Below are 19,179 nucleotides of genomic sequence, written 5' to 3'. Positions count from 1 at the left end.
AAAATGATATGATTGACCTATTAAGGATGTAGTCATTGATTTATCCTCATATTTTTAATAATATGTAAATATGGTTAAAAGAGGCTGGGGAACATTTATTTGAAGAAAGCATATCATCAAATGACACTGTAATTTCCATTGTCAAAAATAATTTCACTGATTGTTCAAATCAGGTACAATTAAATATGATGAGTAGAAGTATTTTTGGTTCATTATAAATCATGCCCACTGCAGTTATTTCAGCTGGAACTTATGTTCTCTTGCCCATTTGAATATGAGCTCCTTGAAAGCAGGGGCTGTCTTACTTTTTTAAATTCACTCCTTAATTCAGAGCTTTACACATGGGAATCACTTAATAAATTCTTCTTCTTCTGTTTATTCATCAAAACAATAGCCACTCAAACCTTCATGATAGTCTATTTTAAAAAATACAAGTGAATCCCAGGATTAAAAATCAAAGAACCAAAGAACTAGCTAAGGGCAATATAGAAAAGTAGTTGGAGAATACCCATTTTAGTAAAAAAAAAACAAAAAAACAGTATTTTGAATTTTTATTATAATGAGTTCTCCTTTCATATAGTCAAAATACTTTGCAAATATTTCAGCATATTAATTGTAATCTTTCTGGGGGAATACCATGGCAACATTTTTTTGTCCTCCATTTTATAGACTGATGAATGAGGTAGGGAATTTGAGTGGTTTATCTCAGGCAGCATTGAAAAGAGAATCTAATCCCTTTTATTCACTAGCCCATGCTGTTTTACAAAGTCTTAGAGATTATAATACTATGAAATTAGCTATAAATTCTTCTATTCATCCATGAAACAGGTATGGAACAAGTGATTACAAAGTAAACATCACACATTGCCCCATCCATATACTTCAACTCCACCTTAGAGAAAGTGACTATCCTTTAATGAGTAAGTCAACTTAGTTTTGAATTGACCTAAACTGGGTCCCACTATAAGGAGTGGATTAGTTGCAACAGTAACATTTGGGACAGTTGCAAGAGTGACATTATCATATGGCCTAAGACCACCAAGTTATTCACAGAATAATTATTCATAGCAATGAATAAGTGCCTGCTTAAGGACTTGCTTGTAAACTAATCTTTAGTTTCCTAACCTATTGGTTAGGATCCCATCCACATCCCATGAAAATCAATGATTTATCTAAGTTAGTGTTGAATCTGTCTGTCCCAAACCTTTGAAATGAAGTTAAGGTATAGCAAGAATAACTATTTTCTGAGTTGCTTTTTCATAAACCAGATAAGAACCTTAAGTGTTTTGAAGGTCAAAGCTATATGGATTTTAGAGTCCATGGAGAAATGTGGTCAAAAACATTGGTATTTATAGCTCCAGGGAGGCCAAAAGGGAGCACAACTAACAACATCCCATTTTCAGTGAAACACTTTCATGGATTTCAAAGTTGTGTCATCCCTTTCCTAGCACTAATGATTGACTGTCTAGAAAAAATAAAATGTTCTGGGAGTAGCACTTCCATCTGAAGTGCCTTCCTCCATCTTTGTTGACATTCATATAGTTCCACTTTGAGAGAGAAAACTCCTCAAACTCCTCAGAAAGGATTTATCAAAGTGAATGAAAATGTTTATCTATTAACTTTTCTCAGTAATTATTATGAAGTTTCTTCCAGTTAGCATTTTTATATTATTGGTTATATAATGCTGTCTGGAGATGTCTGGAAATGTCATGCTACGTTGGCTTAAAAATAGTAAACAAACAATCCACCAGAATTGTCCAAATGAATTGTGCAGTGCTGCTGGTGAATATGGTATTACTTAAACTGTAGATATGTTTATTAGACAGTAGAATGTAAACTCCTTGTGGGCAAGGACTGTTTCATATATGTCTCTGTATCCTCATTACCTATCATAGTGCTCATAGCATACAATAGATGTTTGATGAATGTGTCTTGGATTGTATTATATGGCATATTTTACTTTTTTTTGAGCACTGAAGGAGGGCCATGAGAATCTGAAACAAAATGATGTAGTAAACGTGGCCTGATTCTGTGGCCACAAGTTAAATGTAAGTATGTGTAAAAAATATTAAGCTATTACTGAGTGACTCAAAGCTTAGTTTTACACAGGATTGAAAAATTATCCATGTTACAAGAAAACCTGTACTCTAGTGAAAAAGAAAGTGGAATTGTACAGGCAATTAAATGCACACACAGTAATGATAAAAATCACACAATTTAACAATTTCTAGTTTTCAGGAGCTCTTTGAGCACTGGTTTTGACATGAAGTGCTTCAATATGCCCACTTTGTTTTTCAATCACCTTGTCCACATTCTCTCATAGTACCAGATGAAGAAATAAAATGTTTGCTAATACAAATGACCCAATGAGTCAGTAGGGCAGATCTAACATTCAGAATCTTGGACCATACATGCATGCCTATTGCCCTTGCTGCTTCTGTTCTGGTGACTTTGAGTGACTGGAGCTTCCAGACTGGTGTGCTGGTGTAACAGGAAATTGGAATCCATATCCATTATATCCATCCAAGTAGACACACTGGAAGAAACTGATGGGAGCTATGGAAAAGAATACACAGGCTTGTTATGTATAGCTGTTAATCTGGAATACAAGAGACAAGAACAATAAAAATAAAAAGGCTTCGTTTTTAAAAACCAAAATTTATAGAAATGGACAGAAATCTCTTGCTTTCAGTGAACATTAATATAATACCAGACTTCAAAGCTTTCCAGTACCAAGTGTGAGGAGAAAATGAACGGTTTCAAATGCTTTGTTTACCTTATGAAGTTATTACAAGATTCAAAGTGAAGGAAGATCCAAGATGTGTCAGGCCCTGGATTTTCAAGCATAGACACACCTGTATTATTTGGACTATGAGAAAAAGGAGGGGGAAATCAATGCTATATTACATGACCTAAGGGACTTAGAGTAGGAATGAAATGTACTCAAAGTCCACCTCAGCTGTTTACGAGTTGTGTGACCATGGACAAGTCACTTATCTTTTGAAAACATATTTCACTATAAAAAAAGGAGTATCTGCAGGATCTACCTCATATGAATCTCAAAGGAGACCATTCAGTTAAACATAACACAAATTTTAAAATGCCATATAAATGCTATTCATTATTATAAAATGCAACAACTGTAATGTAACTGTGGCAATTTCTTTACCCATTAACTCTGTTGCCAGTTGGACAGGTGTCTGTAGAGAGAAGCTATGTTTATCCTGAACTGAGGGTTGTATTTTTCCCAACACCCTGCTAACTAGATAGAAGCCTTCTTGTTTCAAACCAGGTGCCAATATGAAAACCACAGAAATATAATGTCTGGTAAGGGAAGTAAATGGGAAAATACAAGAAAGGTGGATAACATTAGAGACTAAGGTTGGAAAGAGATAGGAAATATGATCACAAAGATAAGATATTGGGCTATTGAGGAGGGACAGAAAGTAAAACATGAATGGCTTAGCAAGTTCCTGGCACATAGTAGGTGCTTAAAAATGTTTATTGATTGATTGAGGAGGATAAGCAGAAAATACCCATGATTATGTCATTGCTACCCTATAGGATTTCTCTCTGATACAGGAGGCAAAGAAAGAGAAGATTAGTTGCCTGTACAGCAGTAGCCCTTAACAGTATCAATGAACAAACAAAAGGCAAGGCAACCAATAAAATACAGCAGTCTGAGGAGAATTTGAACTATATAATCAGGGGTACCTATAGCAAACTCTGTTAGGAAAAGAAGACATGGGAAATGGAGAGGGGTTTAACAGCTGTTTTTAGATTTCATCAAACAAAAAAGCTAAGTTAGAATATAGATTGACTTTGCTTTCTTTGGTGTCTGGCAGGATTCAGAGCAATGGACAGCAGCAGCAAAAACAAGAGGCAATGTAGTATGATAGAAAGAATGTGAAATCTGGAATTGGAGGACCTGTGTTAAACTCTCAGTTCTGCCATTTACATACTCTGGTCCACAGTTTCTTCAACTTCAAAAAGTGGGGGTTGAACTAGATAATCTCAAGGGTCTATTCCATCTCTAAGGCTATGATCCTCTGTTCAAATTTTTATTCTGTAAATTTTACTAGCACATATTTCTTTGATCTGACAGCTGCAGATTTTGGTTATAATGTTGCTGTGAGAATTTTTTTTTTGGTTTCTAATTGATTGTATTTCACATTGTCTTCAGTTTCTAATGGGGTTAGACTGTTTTCATTCATGATTTCTTAAAATAAAAAAAAAATCTAAATTTTTTTTCTCTTCTTGATCTGTTTTCTGGGTCTGGTATATTTGCTAAACAATATCTTACACTTGCTTCTATTTTCCCCAGTCTTTTGGTTTTTTGAAAAAAATTCTTCTTTCATAAAGTAATTAACTTTTGATTAATTCATTCCAATTTTCAGGTGGGCTTTCATTTAGGTAAAGTTTTGTATTTACATATCAAACTGTAAATTCTTTTTAAGGTTTTTCTTTAGAGTTCTTATTTCCTTTCCAATTATTTCCTCTATATGTCATATTTCATTTTATAATAATAGCTAGTATTTATATAGTATTTAGAAAGTTGCAATGTGCTATCCATATGTTATCTCATTTGATCCTCACATCAACCCTGTGAGGTAGACAACCCATCATTTAAAAATTATTATCAAATTGTGTTTCACTGAAACTCTTCTTCCAGAAATGATAGAATTCATTTCTTCTTTTAGGTTTATTTCTTGTGAATCTCTGTCTCCAAAATAGTTCTCTGTCATCAATGTTTTTTCAATTACAAAATGTCACACACATGTGTCTATGTATGCATATGTATATATACATGCATACTTATCTACACATATACATACATATATATGTATATATATATATTTATATACACATGTGTTTCTATCTATCTATCTGTCAATCATTTATGTCTTACTGATCTTCTCCATGACTATTGGTGGACATTCCCTGCCTCAGAATTTGGCACTTTGTAAGCATTACATGACAAATGTTTAAATTAAGGCTTTTACAAAGAGTGCTTTATTTGGACTGTCCAGAATTTGTTTTCTGCAATTTGGTTAGGGACCAATACCCTATTCCATTTTCACTAAAAGGAAAATGTCAAATTTATTAGTGCAGGGCTAATAAGCTATCTAGGATGCTGAGTTTTATAACTAAATATGAACATTGATTGCATACTAGAATCAATGTTCGCACAGAGAAAGTGAATATTATTACTCCATTACATAGCTGAAAAAAAAAAAAACTTGGGCACTTAGGGACAGAAGTTATTTTCTGTACTGTTGATTTGCTGTGGTCTAGTTCTATGTCTTTTCTATTTGATGGAAGGAAGTTTAGCAAATCAGGTTCAGCAATTCTAGCCTAGATAGAGTAGTAAAAGACAGAGTCAGGCATAAATTCAGTGATTGTACTTATGAAACAGAGTTTTATAGGGCTGTTTGCTATAAATGCTGTGCTAGTCATCATTATCATGTAATTTCTTCAACTAAGTGCCTCTTGCCTGACACAAAAAGTGACTACTTTCTCTTTGAGAGAGAGAGAAAAAAAATGACCTACTTTAAAGTCATATTTGATGTCTGTACTAAAAATCTTCTTCCAGGAATAGATTATTGGCTTTTCATGAAGAAATCTTCAAGTTTAGTTTCAAATACTTTGTTTTTAATATGAGGAGAATAAGCAATGTATAAGTTAGTCATCAATAAACTCACTTTTTTCTTTCTTCATGGATGTCACGTCTTCAGTTTCCTCTGGTGGATATAAAAATATAAAAGCATATATTGTGTGAGAGCACTACCTTAGCATTAATATATAGACAACAAAACTATATATTTGAGGGCACCAACTCAAATCTGAGCAGAAACAAGTGATGTTTGCCTCAGGAAGGTTTTTCTTAGGCCTTTATATTAGAACACTAACATGTAAAAGACAAAAAGAAAACCAGATATAAGAAGAAAAGTTATCCAGAACAGAGGCTGGGAAAGTGGTGAAATTATATATATATATATATATATATATATATATATATATATATATATATATATATATATATATGGAAAGTGGTAAAATGAAACCAGCATAGATTTACTGGATGGGAATGGAAGGTTCCCATTTGAATATCTACTGATTGCATCTTGTTTTTCTGGACAGTTCTTAAATATTAAAGAAATAGTGATAAAGCATGGCTCCTAGCTCCCTATTTATTTGATTGGTTTTTTTCCTGATATTTGAATATTTTCAATGATTATACTTACTAAGAAAACACATCAGCATTTTGGATTTATCATATTTTCTCTTTTTATTTTTGGGGTATGGAGGTTGAGAATAAGAGAATGGGTAGCATTTCTGCATATGAAAGTCATCTAGGGTCAAAGTATTCAGTGAAGAACCATGGTTATCCATTTTATCCCCTAGGGGGTCCTTTGTTAAACCATCAAATCAAATATGTGGCTACATCTTATTTGGAGATATCTATATAAAGAGGAGATAATAGAATGAGATTTTTGGTGAGAAACTATAGAGTTTGAAATCAGGAGGACCTTGGTTTAATTGTTGACTTAATTATTATCTATTAAATGCTAGCTATTAATTCTAACTAAGTAACTTGGGACTTTTTACTTCATTCTTTGTTTCCTCATGTGTAAAATAAAGAAGCTGTACTATTTGGATTTCAAAGGTACTTTACTAATTGTAAAAACTCTGTTTGAGGAACAGCATGGTATAGTGGAAGGAATATTAATTTTTGAGTCTGAGGACTTAAGCTTGAATCCTGGTTTTGCAACTTACTTAATGATATTGGTTATATCACTTTATCTCATTATATGTATATCTAAGACTCCTTATAACTAGGAATTCTAAAAGGATAGCCATTCCTCAGTTTTAATCTTCTTTAGGTTAGTAATTCTCATTCTATAGTCTTTTAGTGATTTTTATGGGGCCTAGCTCAAAGTAGGTATTCAATAAATGTGTACTGATTGATTAATAGACCCAATATTTTAATTAATTTTTAGCCAGTGATAGCTGTATTCTGTATTCTAATCATAAGGGCATAAATTCTGTATTCTAATCACAAGGGCAGTCATCAGAGAAACTCATGCCACTTATGAGTGGAAAATAACTACTTCATACCAAATCAATTAAGTAGCCCTGGAGTCAGAAAAGTTCCCAGAAAATGATCACAGAGACTGGCAAGTAAAAGGATCTTTAGAAATTGTATAGTTCAGCCTATTTGTTTTACAAGTAAAGAAATTTGAGGTTCTCACCTTAAATTATATTTAAAAAAATCTAGTTAGTGGCTGGATCAAAGTTCCTGACTCTTATAATTGTCCATCATTTCCTTTAGCCTATCAGTACTATATCAGTAGATTGGATTAATCTGTATGCCTAATCTTCCTAACAATGGCAACTTTACACTTGGTTATCTCCTGAATGGCTGATGTTCTTAGGGTCATGTAACATCCTCATCACTCTTGAAGTCAAAATTCCTTTCTATTCCTTTTTCAAAGCCTGATAATTACCAAAAATGTCCCCACTGTTCATTGAAGTGACTACATTGAAGTGGCTACAAGATTTGCTCACTACATGTCATCAAATCCTGTCCAAATTGATGCTTCTACACAATTCATTTAAGGAAATCCACAATAAAGAACAAATATGACCCCCAAGCAAAATGAGAAAACATCTTTCTCCAGTTAATTGCAAAGGTAGAACATTGTATATATTGTAAAAAAAAAAGAAAAAAAAAAGCTAAACATTGTAAAAAAATAAAAACAACAAAAAAAACCTTTTTCATCTTTTTAAATAAAAATCTTTATCTTGTTTAATTTTTTTTTATCTTTTTAAAATAAAAACATTTGTATTAAACAAAAGAAGTGTGCATTACAAATATATACTTAATGGAAACCCATGACTAGAATAAAAGAGTAAAGTATACAGTTGGGCTAAGGGGGATCTAGATTTGTTTTTTCATTGATGTGAGGAACTCCTAATTAGGAAACACTCTTCATTGAAGCAGACACAAATTCATCTTTAACTTATTATCCTATACAGTTGCCTGGGGATTCTATGACACTAAATAATTTCCTTTTAGTCCCATAGGAGTATGTGTTCCAGGTAGAATTCAGAGCCAGGACCTCTTTACTATGCTTCCCTGTCCTCCCCAAAACAAAAACATTAACAAACTGCTCTGAGAACAGCTTTATAAGCAAACTACATGCAACAAGCTTACCCTTGACTTTCTTTGAAGATGGCACTTCATCAAAGTCTTCTAGAGAAAATTAAAAAAGGAAAATATGTCAGGAAGTGTTTCTTCCCCCCTCCCCCCTCACTTCTAAAAGAGCAAATAGAATAACCTTAAAATTTGAAGTTCCATTACACTATTTATTTAGCATCAACTTTAAAAAGCTTTGTTGAACACAGTGATATGTATCTGAAAGAGGGAGGAGTATAGAACCTGGATCAAGTAAGTATTCCAGCAGTGGGTCAGCAAACCCAGAAGAAATTCAGAATGAAGAAGGCCTTGGGGTTGGCTTTGGCTGTCTAAAGAGAACCTGAGTTCTCTTTAACTCATCTATTCCTTAGATTCTAGTGTTCTTAGAACTTTAATTGGCAGCTTTTATCTAGTTCATCTTTTAGGAACCTGGATACTGTCTCAGGTAATCTGAGTCCAAGAGGCAAAGAGATCTTGAAGAAAGTATAAGTATAATTATTATACTTAAAGGCTGATTGCTTGATTTTAAACTTTTCCTAAGGCAATTAAAAGGATAGGCTAAGCATCTAGCCATGAGTTGAAATAAAACTGAAACACACAAATTCAGCCTAAGATAGCATTTTGTAAATTGTTTTGACTTTTGTGCTTTAACATTTTGACACTATTGAATATATTAAATTCTCAAGAAAGTAATATAAAGTTGAATATAATTATTTCACAACAGAATAAAGTATTCTTCTTCAATGCCACCCCTTCCATCCTCTCTGCTAAGCACTAACTTTTTAACATTATTTGAATATGGCTCTGATGCCTATTTATTTTTGCTGATTCAAACATACTAATTGTCCCATAATAACTAGTTGGCTGGAAAGGTCACTATGCAAATGTACTTTAATAGGGAAGAGAGGTGGTCATTTGGGAGAACAAACTGTTGGATGAAGAGCATAATGCTTGTGAAAAAAATCAATGACAATTTTTTTTCTTAGAATTAAAAGCTTATGCCACAATATTTTAAGTTGTCTTATAAAGCAGAATTGAATTGATAAAATGCTGACATTCAGAGAACAGTATAACTAAGACTAATTGTTTCACAAAAGGAAAACAACAGGCATTTGAATATAACTTTGAATCACTAACTCTGAGAACATTTTTTCTGGAAGAAAACAGAGGATATAGATCCCAATCTCATATTAGAGGTGAAGAAAGAAGACTCAGAGAATGGAAGAAATGGTGGCATGGCTAATTGGAATCACTCAAATCACCCTCATTTAACAATTAGGTGAATCAATGACTTCAATGAAATTGATTTTATCCTTTTTGAACCTTCCTTCTAATGTAGATCATAACTCCCAGAGCCTCAGCAAGTAGAAATTACTGAGACTGGAAATAAGCTTCACCATGTAATGGCCAACCCTTTGCTGTTGGACCTTTCTGAACCAAGGACTTCTTTTAGATTTCTGACCCATGATCCACTGCAAGACCTATCCTGAAGGTGTTTCCAGCTTATCAAAAGTTATGCTTTGATATTGTACTTTTCTAATCTCAAGGGGACCTCATATAATTATGAAGCACTAGATGGATTTTCAATAAAGAACATGAATGTTATGAGACAAAACTAAAAATAGTGCCAGAACAATTCAATGAATGAGTAAATCAAATTACTAAATATTTATTCTGTGTCATTATAGGCTGAGGGAGTGTTGTATGTAGGGGGGGTTATAGAAGTCATATAAAATACTAATATTTGTGACATTTAAAAAATTCTTCATAAATTATCAGAGAACTTTAAGACATATAGGTCTTGGTTTTTCTCTTTTTATCTGATCATGAAGGGTATAACATTTGTATTTTGCTTTTCTCATACTCTTTAACTTTATTAGGTATAAACAGTTAAGACAGATGGATTACAACCTGTTTACAATCCCGAAATGACTGAGATGCAAGTAATACTTCACTGCTAAATGCTTTCAGAAAAAAGAAAGTGTTATGACAGAGAACATTGATTAGTCAACAAGGGTTTTCTGGGAACTTGCTACATGCCAGAAATTAAGCTAGTTGTTAGAATAGCAAAAAAGAAAATAATTACTAATCTCAAGGAATATATGTTCTTATGAGGCACAAAAATTACCTTTTTTATATTTAATTTTTATTTATTTTTCTTTTTTATTTTTCCAAATACATGTAAATATAGCTTTCAATATTCATTTTTGTAAAACTGTTTTTTGAAATTTTCTCCCCTTCCTCCTTTCTCTTCCCCCTCTCTAAGACAGCAATCAATTTGATATAGGTTAAATATGTGTAATTATTTTAAACATAATTGTATATTTGTCATATTGTGCAAGAAAAATTAGCTCAAAAGGGACAAAAAAATTACAAGAAAGAAAAAAAAAAAACAAGCAATGCTTTGATTCACATTCAGTCTTCTTAGTTCTCTCTCTGTATGTGGGATGCAGATAGATATCAACTTTATACATTAGTACATACCGAAAGAAACAATAACTAAATACAAGGTAGTTAGGGTAGGAAACCACTAATATTTGGGGAATAGGGAAACAACAAAATTTTCTTTAGAAGATGGCACACAAATGGAATCTCAAAGTATTATTAGTCTGTCTGAGAGGTGAGGAGGAAGTATATTCTATACATGGGGGATGATCATTATAAAGGCACAGAGAACTATCAATTTTGTACCACTTTTGTACCACTGTTACAGATATATGATCTTGGCTTTCTGTCTAGAAAGAACATTTTGAGATTATGATTTTGCTGTGGCGGTAAAAAATATTTCAGGAATTCCCAAGAGTAGTCATTATCTAATAACCTGCTTATTTTTTGTGATAATGCATAAGGTTATTTTTGTCTTTATTTACTGGTTTTGTGATATCAGACAAGTCATTTAATCTTTCTGAAATTTATTTCCACTAAGGTCACTTTCAGCTTTAAATCTATTATCTTTACATTTCTCATAGTATTTTGTATAGATGACTTCTTTGTATTTGTCTCAAAGGCAGTCAACAAGCATTCTACTATGTGCTACACATTGTGTTAAGCACTTTTGTATCTGAAATTTGTGTGCAAATTTTCTCCCTCCTAGGCATACTCTACATTACTCTGTAATCTTAATAATACAGTGACCTCATAGCATCTCTCTTGTTAAGGGTGGGACATCATTAGAATGGGCAATGGAGTTTCAGTCAGAGGCAAACTCTGTCACTTGATACCCCTGTGAACTTCCTTTCTGTAAAAGGAAAGGGTTGGACTAGATGACCTCTAATATTCCTTCCAGCTCTAAATCTATGATTTTGTCATCCCAGGATCTGGCCTATACCTTACACACTGTATTTCCTTAATACATTTTTGCCGAGTTGAAGTGAATTCTGTTTAGTTCAATATAAAGGTTAATAGGACTAGCTAATCTGTTAGGTTTGAAGAGAGTTATTATAAATCATATTATTCACTAATTAAATCTTTATATATTTTTAAAAAATGAGCAGAAATGATATTTGACTGATCAGAACTTTTTCCATGGGGAAGAGGAATATTATGTTATAATCTTAGTATAAGTAGATAATGGGAAGAAAGAGGTCCTTTTTTTCCTTTTAAACAGATTAGATATATCAATTACCATCTTTTACACTAAGAAAATAACAGATTTATCTTTTGAAGCAATAAATTTAATTTTTGTTTTATACTTTATTGCTCAATCAAACAATAATAGTTCTACTAAATAGAAAATAGGTGGAGATTGTTTTCTTTTTAAAAACCTCATCAAAAGAAAGGGTCATTATTTTAAAAATTCACTTCACTTAAGTTAACATCAAAGTACATTATCAGAAAAAGCAAGAAATAAAAGCAAGAAAAATACAAATCTTATTCTTTTTGTCTCAGGAATGCAAAGGAAATAGGATGTACCAGATGTAGCCATAATTTAAGGGTTGTTTGGAAAAAATCTCACTATGTCAGAAATACATTGGATTGCAATTCTCACTTTTAAATCAGATTAGTAAATATGCTAAAACATTAGAACACCAATAATTTGTTTGCAATTATCAAATATTTACTCTCATATATACATAGAAGTGTATGACCAAAATACATTGGATAAGCAATGGATAGGATCCATGCCATATGTATCTGTGAATGGCCTCACTGAAATGTATTTATAAGAGTATATGAATAATAGCAATGTAGACTAGACAGATATGGATGGGCTTCCCTTTATGATTAGAATTGCCTCAATGGCATCATAAGTTCTTTTTTGTTCATGAACTGAAACATACAGGAATAGAAGAAAGAGTTTCTTAAAATTAGGAGTAAAAATTAACATGTTTGTTAATAAGTTTATTAAGTAAAAGATCACATACCTCTTAAAAGTGCATAATTGGAATGGACCTTTCAAACACCAATGAAATTATAAATAAACATTTGGCTATCTGGAACCTTGAGTTTAATTTATTTATAATGATAGATTGAACCTCAGTTTTCTTTAATTTCTTTGAAGTTCATTGTATTATTAGACTTAGATACTCTTCTTAGAGGTGATAATTTGTTCTAGTCTCTTCCAGTAGGATGAATATCTTTTACTATAGTGCATGTGTGAGCAGAGATACTTAATTGGTTCTCTGGCAATCATGGTTAAAGGATTGCCTCAAAAATGACTGTTACTGAGCCAGAAACAGCTCATTCCTCTTTTTAGTGTGTTGTTTTATGTATACATGCGCACACACACACACACACACACACACATATATATATATATATATATATATATATGTATATTATTATAAACTCAGCTTTCCATTATGTTTTCATCAAAGTTGGGAGGTAAAGGGAAACAATATTTCCTTTCTTTCTGTCCCTCTAAAAGCAATAGCATCTATAACTGATGCACAGTGCAGAGAGAATGTGTATTTCCTATTAAAAAACTGAGTTAGACCTTAAATCTCCAGCTGCTTCTTCTGTTTTGTGTTTCTTTCTTTGATTTCAGGTCACTAAATAGCTGTTATGAGAGACATTTCCAGACCTGGCAGCTGACTCATTAATTCTAGAGTTCTTGAATATATATACTAGTTACTCGGCTGGCGTTGCTTCTAGCAACTACACAGCTTTTCCAAAAAGAAGATGATTACTGACAGACTTGTCCTGAGATTAAAAGATTAATGAGTTATGTCTGCCTGGTCAATATGCTGAGAAGTTCTTGAGTCAATTGTAGACAATGAAAATCTGAAGACAAAATGAAATGTGGTCCCAGAAAATGCTTTCAAGTTTCCAATAGATAATGCATGGTGGTTTATGTTTTAAGTACCTGTTAATATGAAATCTTGAATGTTTTTTATTAAAGTATTTCTCTTGTGGTAGAAAAAACAAATATCTCTCTCTCTGATATCTACTTTGTCCATTGAGTACCATTTTTGCACTGGTGATCTTTTTTGGTGAAACCTATATGGAACTATAGCAATATTTGTTGTAGGTGTTTTTCCCAGAATTCCAAATTCAAGGTATAGCAAACCAGAAAAGTAAGAAAAAGCTTAATCTCTTGCATTTGAGGTCAAATTCCTTCAAGACTGAACTAATTCAGATCTCTTTTTCTGGGGCTTTTTTCCTGGACTTCTTTGCCTCTAATGGGGTAGATAAGCCTTTTGATAGCAAAGTGGATAGAGAATATAGAGAATAATCTCAGGTTAGGGAGACAATTTCAATTGTAACCTCTGGCAATGTAGTAATTATAAAGTCATAGCAAGTTACTATACCTCTAAGTGCACTAGTCAACTAGTTTTAAAACAGGTACTGATCTACCTTATGAGAAGTTTCCCCCCCCCCCCCCCCCGAAGATTCCAATGAAATCACAGGTTCAGATTAAAGGAAAAGCAAAAAAAAGCTACATGCCAGAAATTAAGGCTTAAAATATTGTTTTTAAAGACTTTAAAGCTTGGGAACTGGTTGAGCTTTAATGTAGCCAAAATAGTACTGACCAGTCACTGAGCTATTCTTTTCTTTCCACTTATTCAATGCATAGGTAATAACCAGCCTTGCTTCTGGGTGTCCCAAAAGTCTTAACATTACTTAAAATGTATTATGTATAAGTGAGACATTGAATGCAATAAAAACTTTTCTAATTTAAAATTGCACTAAGATTTTGAGGCAGCCTATGTAGTGCTTTAAGATTTACAAAATAAGATAGATATACACACATACACTCTTACATTCATATGCATGTATATATATATACACACAAATATGTACATATAGACAAAGTACGTATTATATATACATATATGTGTGTATATAATACACATGGCACATATATACATGTTTATATATGATGTGTATATATGGAATACATGTATTTATGTAGAATACTATATATTCATATCCATATATATTATATATATATATATATATATATATATATATACACTAATTTTTTTTACAACACTGTGGTAATATAATACAATATAATGCAACAATACTGAGGTAAATTTATCATATACATTTTATAGATGAAATAATTTAAACTAAGAGAGGTTAAATAATTGATTATGTGAATCAGAATTTGGAACATAGATCTTCTTGGCTCCAGATTCATTACCCTGTTCACTACTTAATTAAACTATTTTCTAGAAGCAAGGAACTGTGTTAGGCTTTGAGGAGAATATGATATTGCATAAAATTCAGTCTCAATTCTTAAAGTATATGAAATCTAATAGAAGAAATGAAATAGAAACACATAGCTCTAATAAAAGTCAATCTATGATGAACTCTATAAAGGAAATAGAGATTAAATCCTAGAGTAATTAGAGATTATTAGGAAGAATATTTTGGAAAAGGTGCTATTGGAGCTAGAGGAAATGGTGATCATAGAGGGCACTCTAGGTAAGAGAAATGGCATGTAAAAAAACCAAGGGAGCAGGAAAGTACAAAACTCATTCAGTAGGGCAAGTAGTTTAAGTAATTTGAATATCTTTAGTGGCATATAAATTGGAAATCTTGGTAATATTGAGAATAAAAAGGCTTGAATGCCAGGCTAAGCAGGTTAGACTTTATGCTTTCCACAGGTCAGCAAACTATATAGCCTGAAGGCTATAAGTCATAAGTCATTCTGGTTTTTTTTGTATGACGTTCATATTTTTAATAAAAGTTTTACTATTTTATTGTATTTATGAATATGAAAACTATTCTTCAAGAGCAGGAAGTAAAAAGAATAGATAGATATGATTTGCACCTAAGAGTGTAGTTTTCAATTCCTTTAATCCAGGACAATTCATTGAATGATATTAGAATATAATATGATCCAAATTGAATGTTATAAAAAATATTATGATTACTATGTAGAAGACAGATAAGAAGGAGAGAGAATAGAATTATAGAGCAAGAATTATAGTGATCATTAGAGAACATTTATTCCAACACTAATTTTAAAGATGAAAAAAAACCAGAATAGAAAAATTAAGTGACTTTCTAATAGGCACATAGAAGATCCATATTAATGGCAGGAATCCTCCCAACCTGAATTCAAAGTATAACATGCTTGTTTTTAAAGTAAATGAGATTAACAGAAACCATATGATTATCTCAACAGATGCAGAAAAAACATTTGACAAAATCCAATAGCCATTTCTTTAAAAACACCATAGAACATAGGAATAAATGGAGTTTTACTTAAAAAGATTAGTAGCATCTATTTAAAACCACCAGCAAGCATCATATGTAATAGGGATAAACTAGAAGCATTGCCAATAAGATCAGAGGCAAAACAAGGTTGCCCACTATCACTGTTACTATTCAATGTTGTATTAGATATGTTAGCATTATCAATAAGAGAAAAGAAATTAAAGAATTTGGAGTAGGTAATGGGGAAACAAAATTGTAACTCTGTAGATAATAAGGAATCAGCTAAAAAACTGCTAGAAATAATTAACAGCTTTAGCAAAGTTGCAGGATACAAAATAAATCCACATAAATCATCAGCATTTCTATATGTTACTAACAAAATCCAGCAGCAAGAGATACAAAGAGAAATTCCATTTAAAATAACTAGAGATAATATAAAATATTTTGGAGTCTCTCTGTCAAGACAAAATCACGAAGTATATAAACATAATTACAAAACACTTTCCATACAAATAAAGGCATATCTAGACAACTGGAAGAATACCAAGTGCTCATGGATAGGTCAAGGTAATATAATAAAAATGATAATTCTTCCTAACCTACTTATTTAGTGCCATACCAATCAGACTGACAGTAAATTAATTTATAAAGCTAGAAAAAATAATAACAAAGTTCATCTGGAAAAACAAAAGGTCAAGAATTTCAAGGGACTTAATGAAAATTGTTGAACATTGTTGGTGGAGTTGTGAACTGATTCAATCATTCTGGAGAGCAATATGGAACTATATACCCAAAGGGCTATCAAACTGGGAATACCCTTTGATCCCACAGTTTCTCTACTGGATCTGTATCCCAAAAAGACGATAAAAAAGGAAAAAGGATCCACATGTGCAAAAATATTTGTAGCAGCCTTTTCTGTAATGTCAAGGAACTGGATATGGAGTGGATGTCCATCAGTTGGAGAATGGCTGAATAGAAAAGTCCAGAGAGACTCACCTGAACTGATGCTAGATGAATTAAGTAGAACCATGAGAACATTGTACACAGGAACAATGCAGTGATTAATTATAAGGAACATTGCTCTTTTTTTTTTTTTTACAATGAGGCAATTCAGGCCAATTCCAACAGACTTTTGAAGGAGAGAGCTATCTGAATCCAGAAACAGAACTGTGGGGACTGAGTTTGGATAACAACATAGTATTTTCATTTTTTGTTTTCTTTCTCATTTTTTCCTTTTTGATCTGGTTTTCTTGTGCAGCATGATAATTATGGAAATAGGTATAGAAGAATTGAACAAGTTTAACATATATTGGATTATTTGCTGTCTAGAGAAAGGATGAGAGGAAGGGAGGGAGAGAAAATTTAGAATATAGGTTTTGGAAGGGTGAATGTTGAAAACTATCTTTGCTTACATCTTGAAAATAAAAAAGCTATTATTAAAGAAATAAAGTAAATGAGATTAATAATAAGATAATTACTATAGTCCAAGCAAGAACTCATAATACCCTGAATTTGAGTACTTGGCAAAGTAGAAGGAATAGTGATATTAGAGTGAAAAAAACAGGTTTGGGGTCACAATGTCATCACTTTTTTATCTGTGTGGCCCTGGGAAAATCACTTAATATTTTAAAATTTCATTTTCCACATATAAAAAGAGGGACAATACTCTTCTTGCCACTGCCATTAAGTAATGGGGTCAAATCAAGACAATATAGAAATATGGAAGAGTTGGTGGTATAATTGGTAGAACTTAAATAATAATGATGGGTAGAGATTCAAAGATCATTGATGTTTTAAACTTTGGATGATTGGAAAAAAATGGTGGCATTATAAGTTTTGAATGAAGCACTTAATATGGAAGAAAGGAAGATGCATTTTTCTGTGGATCTTTTAACTCTGCAGGGAGTTGTGGGAAATATAGCTTTAAATGTCTTGTCAATCACTGGGGAAATGAATTACAGTTCAGTAAAGAATTTCCAAAGCTAGAGAGCTATATTTGGGAATAATCTTCAGATTTAATAGTTTATAATATAGAAGCAGATAAGATCATAGAAAGAAAAAGTATAAAGAGAAAAGAAAAAAAAGAGTCAAAGACAAAACTTTGAAAATTCTCATCTTTAGAGAGTTTAGGGAGAAGAATCAATGATAAATGGAAAAATAAATGAAATATGGAAATATTAGGATGCCTACAGATGTAATATGTTCTCATTCAATGAGAATCTTCTACCAATAGCAGAATGTGGTTGAAAGATTTCTGTTCAGCCACAGTGTGAACTAGATGACTCCTGAAATTCCTTCAAGCTTGAGATTCAGTGATATTATGTATATTCCAAAGTCAAGAGAAGAGAAAAATGTAATTGGTGTGAAACTATACCATTCAAGGAATAGCTTTACCCTCAAAGGGTGAACTTAATTTCACTAGTACTTGGAGACTCCCAGATAAGGAAACTTCTACTAAAGAAGATAGACTCCTCCAGTTTTAAAGTATTGCTGAATATTGAGGTGTTAAATAACTTTTTATCCAGCATCCTACAGTCTGAATGCATGAGAGATGTCACAGAATACCAAAGCTAGAGATCTGTAATCTTTTTTAGATAGTCTTTTTAATCTCAATCATTTAAATTCCTTAAACTGATCTTTATACATGATTTCAGTCTTTTAGCTATCCTTTTCTGGAAGTGCTTGAAATTTATCAATTTTCATTCTAAAATGGAATGCTCAGGATTGAACATGATATTTTAGACACTGTTTGACTAAAGAAAAATGCAAAGAGGTCTATTACCATCTGTATACAACAATAACAAAATCAATTTGGAGACAATATAAGTATAGCTTTCTATTTTCAATATCAAACTGATTCATTTTGAGCTTCCTTGAAGTTCATTTAATCCTCAAGACTTTGTTTATATGATTAATATAGTCACATTCCCTAAATCCATGCTTTTTTCTCCCCAAGTATATTTAGATCTTTCCCCATCAAATTTCATCATTTGGTCAAACATTTTTGTATGTTGAAAAATACTTTGTATCTTACCTCTTGTTATTTGATATTTTATCAATGTTTGATATTACCATCTTTTTCTTGCACCTCCTTCCCATCTACCTAGGTTTGTGTCATCTGCAAATTTGATTAGCAGACAGTTTGATGCCTTTGATAAAAGTGTTAATTAATATAGAGTCAAACAAAGATCCTTGGATACCTCCTGTGAATACTTCTAAGTTCACATTTAATTCATGACCATATTTTAGATCAGTTTCATCTTTGGAGGCAATAACTGTCAGTTATTTTCTTTTTGCATTTTATTTTACCAGATTAGATTAATCAAATTGGCTATCCATCAAACTGTGTTAACATATCTCCACATCCA

General features: G+C 32.1%; 1 long non-coding RNA gene across 1 annotated transcript in view; it reads right to left on the bottom strand.

Annotated features, from left to right (window-relative positions):
• Positions 1-613: 613 nt before the first annotated feature.
• LOC116423149 overlaps positions 614-19,179 on the bottom strand; it is a 31,861-nt gene continuing 13,295 nt past the window's right edge. Inside the window, exons 4-6 of the long non-coding RNA XR_004233623.1 lie at positions 8,219-8,257; positions 5,703-5,741; positions 614-2,556 (exon numbers count right to left, since the gene is read on the bottom strand). This is a non-coding gene — a long non-coding RNA (uncharacterized LOC116423149). The remainder of the gene's footprint in view (positions 2,557-5,702; positions 5,742-8,218; positions 8,258-19,179) is intronic.

Source organism: Sarcophilus harrisii, chromosome 4 (genome assembly GCF_902635505.1).
Source record: "Sarcophilus harrisii chromosome 4, mSarHar1.11, whole genome shotgun sequence".
Lineage (NCBI taxonomy): Eukaryota > Metazoa > Chordata > Mammalia > Dasyuromorphia > Dasyuridae > Sarcophilus > Sarcophilus harrisii.
This window is presented reverse-complemented; position numbering and strand designations above follow the sequence as displayed.